The sequence below is a fragment of the Galeopterus variegatus genome, unplaced genomic scaffold, assembly GCF_000696425.1.
Source record: "Galeopterus variegatus unplaced genomic scaffold, G_variegatus-3.0.2 Scaffold998, whole genome shotgun sequence".
Taxonomy (NCBI): Eukaryota; Metazoa; Chordata; class Mammalia; order Dermoptera; family Cynocephalidae; genus Galeopterus; species Galeopterus variegatus.
In genome coordinates, this window is record NW_007727109.1 from 166,646 (window position 1) to 174,139 (window position 7,494).

The following is a 7,494-nucleotide window of genomic DNA, read 5'->3' on the forward strand; positions in this document are numbered from 1 at the left end:
ATTGACATTTTATTATTGACATTTTATTAGATTTATTAGGCTTGTGTTAAACCCACCATATTTAACCAAAAGCCTAAAGAGCTTTTTTTTTAAAAGAAAAATGAAATTTATTTGCTTATTGTTTTTTTTTTTTTCGAGGTTGATTATTGTGGCCCATTACCAAAACCTCCCTCCCTCCTCCCTCTCTCTCCTCCCACCCAACAATGTCCTTTCTGTTCACTTGTCATGTCAACTTCAAGGAATTGTAATTGTTGTGTCTTCTTCGCCCACCCCCCAGTTTTTTTGTGTGTGTTAATTTATTTATTTATTTTTAGCTCCCACCAATAAGTGAGAACATGTGATATTTCTCTTTCTAAAGCCTAAAGAGCTTTGAGAGTGAGTCTTTGAAGTCAGAAATGGCCATAGTTTGCTGTCCAAGGAGTTATCATGGGGAACATGTTTCATTTCTTTAGTAAACTTAACTACTTGACTCCAGGCAGCAAAGGATGACAAATGACATCAGTTAATTCTGGCTTTTCCCTTATGTCTGAGGTCCTATCTGTTGTTGACTATGCCAACCCCTCTGTGGTTGGTAACAATGAAAGACAATGAAAGGATCTGGGCTGCCGAATGCATATTGGGCTAGGAGTCATTTTGAGTGCCAGTCTACAAATCCGACGTCAATACAGAGATCTTTAGAATAGACCTTATATTACTTTGTCTTTAGGGCACCAGACTCTGAATTCCTTTTTTTTGGGACAACTTTAGCAAAAGCAAGAAGAAAGCAAAATGCTAACACTGTGATGATCCCATGAGCTGAGCTGCATCCCAGAGGATGCATTTGATATTTCTTACATGATGAGTATCCCTCTACTTAAGAGTAGCATCTATCTCCTAGAGTTGATAAGAGCCCAGACTGGAGCCTAACAGCCTAGGTTTGAATCCTGACTTCACCATTTATTAGCCTTGTGACCTTGGGCAAGATACTTAGTCTCTCATGCCTCAGTTTCCTCATCTGTGAAATGGAGACACAATAGTGACTGGCTCCTACGGTAAATTGTGACAATAAAATTACTATTATTATTTTAAATTGTGAAAATAAAATTAAAATAATGCCCCACATATTTTTAGTGTTATATATGAGGATACTTCAAAAAGTTTATGGAAAAATAAAATTAAAAGATAATACAAATCTTTCCATGAACTTTTTGAAGTACCCTTGTAAGTGTTTACTACGTTTATTGCTGTTGCTATTTCAAATGACAGGATGTTGGGAGTGTTGCTTTGGTTTTCAAGAAACCCATTAGAGGAAAAACAAGACAGATGGTCTGGAGTCACAGCTGTTGACCAAATACAAGATGTGGAGCTAATTCCTTAACAACCAATCTTCAAATGACATACAAAGGACTCCTTTTTGAAGACCCACCATATTCCTTTTCTATATTAGTTGTCAGTATTTCCACACTTTACCCCACCTGTGAATAGAGTGGGTCAGGGAGACTCCTCACGGGCCCACGTGACATCCCTAGATTTCCTCTCTCCTTCCCTTCAGGAAATCCCCTTTCTTATCTGATTCCTTTTCTATAAATAGATGCAATATGCTTGCAAGGACATGACTAGCTTTGGATTTGGATGGGAAGCCTTTGTGAGAATTGGGCTACTTTGCTCCAGCTGATCCGTGGCATTAAACCCTTGCCAAATGCTGAGGGAAGGTAAGGGGTTGGTGGGGGAGCCGAGGTCAGCAAGCATTAGCAGATGCACAATTGCCCTCACCTTGACTTCTCTCCAAAAGGAGGACCTGAGGTGTGCTGGAAAGACCCCAGGATCCAGAATCTATCGGATCCGGGTTCCAGTTTTATCCCTGATTCAGTTTCTCACAGCTTTATGAACTTTGCTTCCTTTATCTGTAAAATGAATATACCTCTCAGTGTTGCAGTGTGGAATAAGTGAGTGAGTTAGCATATGTAAAAGTTGTTTGGCACGTTCTAGAACTCCCTTTAGTCCTGTTTCTGCTCCTTTCTTCACTACACATGATTCTCAGTCTAAAAATACATCTTCCAGCTTTCCACGGCAAGACAGGATCTGATCCAGGTGACACCAGAATGCACAGGGCCCTGCTGAGATTATACTATAGGACATCATTCTTAAAGAATCTGCAGAGGTTACGTTTTTCAGGGCTATCCTAAATTATCTCTGATTATGGCTTGTTTGACTCAACAGTCGAATCATGTGTATCTAATCAATTTAACAGTATTTATTAAGTCCCATCCAGTGTCCTGAGTGGTACAGAGACATAAAGGAAGAAAAAAAGAGCTTACAATTTTGTGAAAGAAACCAAACAACCAGAAAAGTAATATGGGGATCGAATCCTTGACCTTGGTGTTTTAACCAACTGAGCTAACTGGCCAGCCCAGTCATACAGAACTAAGCCAAGTAGTGGGCTGTGGATAGAAGTCTGGAGACTTGTTGAAGTTCAGAGTGGGAGAGACTTAGCTGTGATGATCTTATTGACCCACCTGTGCAATAGAGCCTTGTGTTCAGTGGAGTCATCTTCATCTCTTCCAGAGAAGAGGTAGAATCGCATGCCAATGGGAGGTGGGGGTGGGAGGATTCCGGGAATGTGCGCACATTCCGACTTGTCTTTAGGAGCCAAAATGCTTTCCCAGCTCAGGGCTGTTTCGATACAACATTGTTTCCTTATCTTCTTGAGATGCTAGTGGATACTGCAAGTTCTTTTCAGAGCATGTTCTGTGCCAGGCCTAGCTGCCGACCGATTTTTAATTTTTAGCAGTTTGCTGGAAAGAGGGCCTCAATTTGCTAGCATGTAGTCTTCTCTAGAGCACAGATTCTCTTCCTGCCTGTCCGCTCCATTTTGCTCAGAGAGGCTGGAGGCACTTCTGTTTCAGCAAAATACTTTGCACATCAATATGACTTCTTATTCACAGAACTCCAAACCCTCTGTAAAGCCAACTGAGATCAGCTATTTAGTGCCCTTCAGTTAAGGTTATGGTTTGGAACTAGAAGCTGATTATCAGCAAAAGTCTCTTTTTTCCCCCTCCTCTTGTGTGGGAATTGGAAGGTAGGCCTTGCCATGCTAACTTCTGCTTTTCTTTGCTAGTTCTACCCTTCATCCTGATTTGACCCATAGGAATACTATTTACCTTTCCTTTGATTGACTGGTCTCCCATACTGGCAAGTTCCCAGTTATGTCTTGCAGATAAAGTAAAGGCAGCCCATGTAAAAAAGCAATGCTGTCTTGGTTCTGGCTTCCCTGTGCCACTGCATTACCTCTGGAACTCTTGAAAGTCCATATCAGTTTTCTTGAGAGGTACCTGATGTTTCCTATGAGTTTGCAAATAAGTCTTTCAAGTGCTGGCTATTTCTTTTCTCTCCTACTTTGGCTCCTTCAAAAGATCTTACCCTAGAAGTTGTAGCAAAACTTTTCCTCATCTGAGCAAAAGTACTGCTACTTGGTTAAGGTTACTGTCATTGGCCGCTGGTGCTGCCAACTGCTTCTGAAGCCACTGGCAACCACTGAAGGCACCGTTGCTCTAGAGATGTTATGCCTGATGTTGGGGTGTGCCTGCCAACACCGTGCTGACAGACAGTGCCACTATGATGGGCCTGTCAATAGGGCTGCTGCCCACAGAGATTGCCATGCTTCTGGTTCTACGGTGGGTTCTGCCACCCCTTGTGGGGCAGCTACCACCAGAGTGGTACTGGCTTGGGGGCTGCCACGGCTGGCAATGCATGCTGCTTCCTGGGGCTGAAGTGTCACTGTGTTCATGACATCCTGTGCAGAAATGGCCTTACAGAAGCAGGGATAAACCATTTTTTACCACTTTCAGGACATGCCGCTACACTTCAGGACAAAGCAGTGCTGCTTTATGATCTGGAAGTCTCACAGAGAGTTTTGCAGGATAAGAGTACTTTCCATTTTACTTGCCTCCCTCTCCTCCTCCATCAAGATTCTGATGCATGTTCACTGGGGATGAACTGGGGGAAACGCCCATGTCCCAGACGCCAGGCTGATTGTTCCCATCACATTGAGCATGATGCTGAATGAAACCATTGAGCGCTTTCCTGGGTGTGGGGTGAGGGGTGGGGGCGTGGAACAATCCAACCATAAATTTACGTCCAATCCTCCTTCCAAATTCCAGCCATAAACACAGTTTGTAAATCTATTTGTTGCAGGGAAGTATGACAGTATGATTAATAAAAGACTTTCAAGGATGAAAACAAATTTCATTAGGATAAAGTTATGTGAAGAAGTGGAACAGAGGCTGGCTGGTTGCTCAGTTGGTTAGAGCACAGTGTTATAACACCAAGGTCAAGGGTTCAGATCCCCATACCAGCTAGCTGCCCCCCCTAAGCCCCCCCAAAAGATGCAATGGATATAAGCTCAAGGAGAAAAAGAAAGAATATGTCATTTCCAAATATTAAACAACAGTTTTCATATATTTTCTTATGGATGAAAATGGGTATTAAATTGTCCAGGTATTTAGATTCCATCAGAATATTTAAAAGTGATATGCAGTTTTAGTTTAAAATATTAACATTTATAGTCTGCTGGAAATGACATCCTTGGCAATATTTAAATTTATGTTGGATGTTATCTTTAAAACAGGTGATAAAGTGCATAGTTTTTCAAAATTCTTTTTTGGTTCCAGGGGAACTACCAACAAAATGTTTGAGAACTGCCAATTTAGAGTATTTTGCAAATATGCTCTGAACCACAAACTGATTTCTATTAATTTGTTTCACGTGTTGTTTATTCATACATATAAATATTTTATAAGTTTGTTTAAATTTGCTTTTAACTGGAAACCCTGGAAAACAATAATTATGTCAGAGAGATAAATTAATCCAGCTCAACCTCCATCCCTTAATACTCTGCTCAATCTACTGATATCTAGACATGTGTGAAAGCAAGCAGACCTCAATCACTAGATCAGGGAACACGTCCTGCAAGGAACTACCTTAACCCTTCTATTTTCACGCCTGGTCTGCTGCCTCCTCCTCCTGTTTTTTAACGCTCAAAAAAAAAAAAAAAAAAAAAGTGGCAAAACCCAAGATTACTTGGCAAGGAGGATGGGTGGAAAGGGAACATAATTAGCCTTTTATGTGAAGTTATTTTTATTGCTACTCTAAGCTTCAAATATTAGTTGGAAGGGAAGAGGTAACTTGTTGATCAAGAGAACCCTTTTCTGATTGGAAAAGGAATAGCTGTCTGAGGAAAAGTGACTTTACAGATACACTTTATGCAAACATCTTTGTACTCTTCCTTGTTGGTTATAAGAGAAACTATATTCAGTGGCTGGAAAGAAGAGAGGGGTTTCTTTTAGCAAAGAGATTGCAGGGAATCTGGGTCCTTAGGATCGGTGGTCAAAGGTAACATTCTTTTGCTAGGGCAGTTAGAGTCAGCAGATCAATTTATGACAGCAGCAGAGAAAACTGTAAAGGCTTTTACTGCCAAAGCTGCAGCACTGAAGTTGAGCTTAAGCCTTAGAAGGCTTTCAGACCCTGAAGAAAAAGTTGAGAGTGAGTTACGTTCGTTTCCTCCTTTCACTTTGGTAACAAACAGCAGAGTCAGATTTAACAGTAGAAACCGAAATTGAGCCAGTCAGAAAAGCTTACATCTACAAATTTGTACTTGTTAAATCATGTTCTTTTTTTAAAAAAGATGACCGGTAAGGGGATCTTAACCCTTGACTTGGTGTTGTCAGCACCACGCACACCCAGTGAGCAAACCGGCCATCCCTATATGGGATCCGAACCCGGGGCCTTGGTGTTATCAGCACCGCACTCTCCCGAGTGAGCCACAGGCCGGCCCAGAAATCATGTTCTAAATTATACCTACTCCAAACTTTATTGGCAAGTATTGATGAACTGGACTTGTTAGAGATTTATCCTTTTGAGTATATACACACAGTTTTATATTTACATGTACATATACATAGAGATACACATATGTTTTATAGCACATGTTTAACTTATGGGTTTCTCACACAAAATGTTCAGTTGATCAGCACTACAGTCTTAAAAAAGCCCAGATGGTTGGTTCCCTTAACACAACCAAGCCTTCAAACACCATCGTTTACCAACCAGAATGGTAGGCACTGTGCTTCAGTGGAAATGATCAATGTTTCTAGGACTGTCCTTGCCAACCCAAACCTCAACTTTACATCTATACACCTCAAAGTGGCAGCTGCAGTTGATGAGCTCTGAAATAAATGTTTGTCTGTAAATTGAAGCAAATGCTCACTGCCTCAGTCTTCCTTGACTTCCATTTTTAGTCTGGGAATGAATGTTTTGTGTTCTGATGATTTAAATATGTGTCTTCTGGTAGGTGGGCCAAATGAAGCTAGAGAGGACCACAGTTTGTATAGAGTCGCATTGCAAATTAGTCTCATGGCTACATGGTGTTAAATGACCAGTTTGGACACCCCCTCGACATTGTTTACAGCAGGGACACTACTTGACCCGAGAGATCAGTAGCACCTGATAGCTTTGTTGTGATTACATTCTGTTGCCTCAGGGCAAAGCCATATCTGGCAACACAGGCTTCCCTATTCCCTGCTCTAGGTCACAGAATTGTGAATGGAGAGATTCCATGAAGAGATCAGAAATTGTTACCCCAAAAGCCCCACCTCTGAACAGCTCAGAGGTGTATACATCAAAGGAGGGCTCTGTTTGTTTGTTTTTCTTGGCCAAGTGGGAAGAGGAATGTTGGAAAGCGCAGGACATTCCCAGAGAAAAGTAGGGCTCTGACTTGGTATGTTGCTCCCAGTTCCTTTCTGAGTGAATTCCACGGCCGATAAACTGGCTCGGGCACAACTGTTCACAGCTGCAAGTAGGATGTTGCGGGGGACACAATGGCTGCTGTGTGTGCAGAGTACAAACAGTCCCACACAGGCCTGAGCCTGAGAAACAATGGGGCAACAAACAGCCTTCAGTACAATTCATTCATTTCCTGTAATAACATTGAGCTAAAGGAGGCCCAGTAGGCCAGGGCCACCTGACCAGAGACACTCCACTTGATGCCATCATTCTAGGGGCCTGCTGTTTATTAAGAATGAAAGATACACATAAAAAGAAGAGAGATGGCACACAGTTGGTTTTTTCCCTGTAGAGCAAGATATAATTAAAACTATATATTTTTTATGCCCAGATAAAACAGTGTGGTAAAAATACTGTAGAGGTGTTAGAAGCTATTTCAAGTTTAAATCTTTCTGACATTAAATGCTCGTGATTTACCATCAAGGCTAAAAATACTGGCATGAGGCATCCCAGGCTTCTCTGCTTCCCAGGAAGAGCTGGCTCTAACGTGAGCCACCTCCCTGCTTGGCCTGACCTCCCACCCTCACGTGGGGAAAAGCCCTACTGGGAACTGGTGAAGAAAGGCTCCCTGATAATAATAATGATACTAGTTAACATCTACTGAGCACTTACTGGGCAGTCAGCCCAGTTCTAATTGCTTGAATCTTCATAAGAAACCTATGAGGTGGGTACCAT